The sequence below is a fragment of the Bombus impatiens genome, unplaced genomic scaffold (genome assembly GCF_000188095.3).
Source record: "Bombus impatiens unplaced genomic scaffold, BIMP_2.2 scf_1347, whole genome shotgun sequence".
Taxonomy (NCBI): domain Eukaryota; kingdom Metazoa; phylum Arthropoda; class Insecta; order Hymenoptera; family Apidae; genus Bombus; species Bombus impatiens.
In genome coordinates this window covers 19684-19890 of record NT_177766.1, presented here as the reverse complement: position 1 = coordinate 19890, position 207 = coordinate 19684, and the positions used below count along the sequence as shown (strand labels likewise).

At 48.3% G+C, this 207-nt stretch overlaps 1 protein-coding gene across 1 annotated transcript in view; it reads left to right on the top strand.

Moving 5' to 3' along the window:
- Nucleotides 1-207, top strand: part of LOC117152388 (fatty acyl-CoA reductase 1-like) — a 10140-nt gene that overhangs the window by 4617 nt on the left and 5316 nt on the right. The gene's annotated exons all lie outside the window — the stretch shown is intronic.

Below are 207 nucleotides of genomic sequence, written 5' to 3'. Positions count from 1 at the left end.
TTCGTCGAGGATAGCCTTCGTTCAGAAGGTGAGGGAATTTGGCGTTGCTGCTAATTGGTCAATCTCCATATCGGTGGTTAGAAAAAGATGCTAGCCGCCCTCGAGGGAAAGTTGCTAGGGGGGACGCCGTTCGTTAAAAAGTAGGTCTCCCCTATTTTCCGGTAGTTGGGACAAAGACTGTTTGTCTGTTTGAAGGACTTCAGTTGA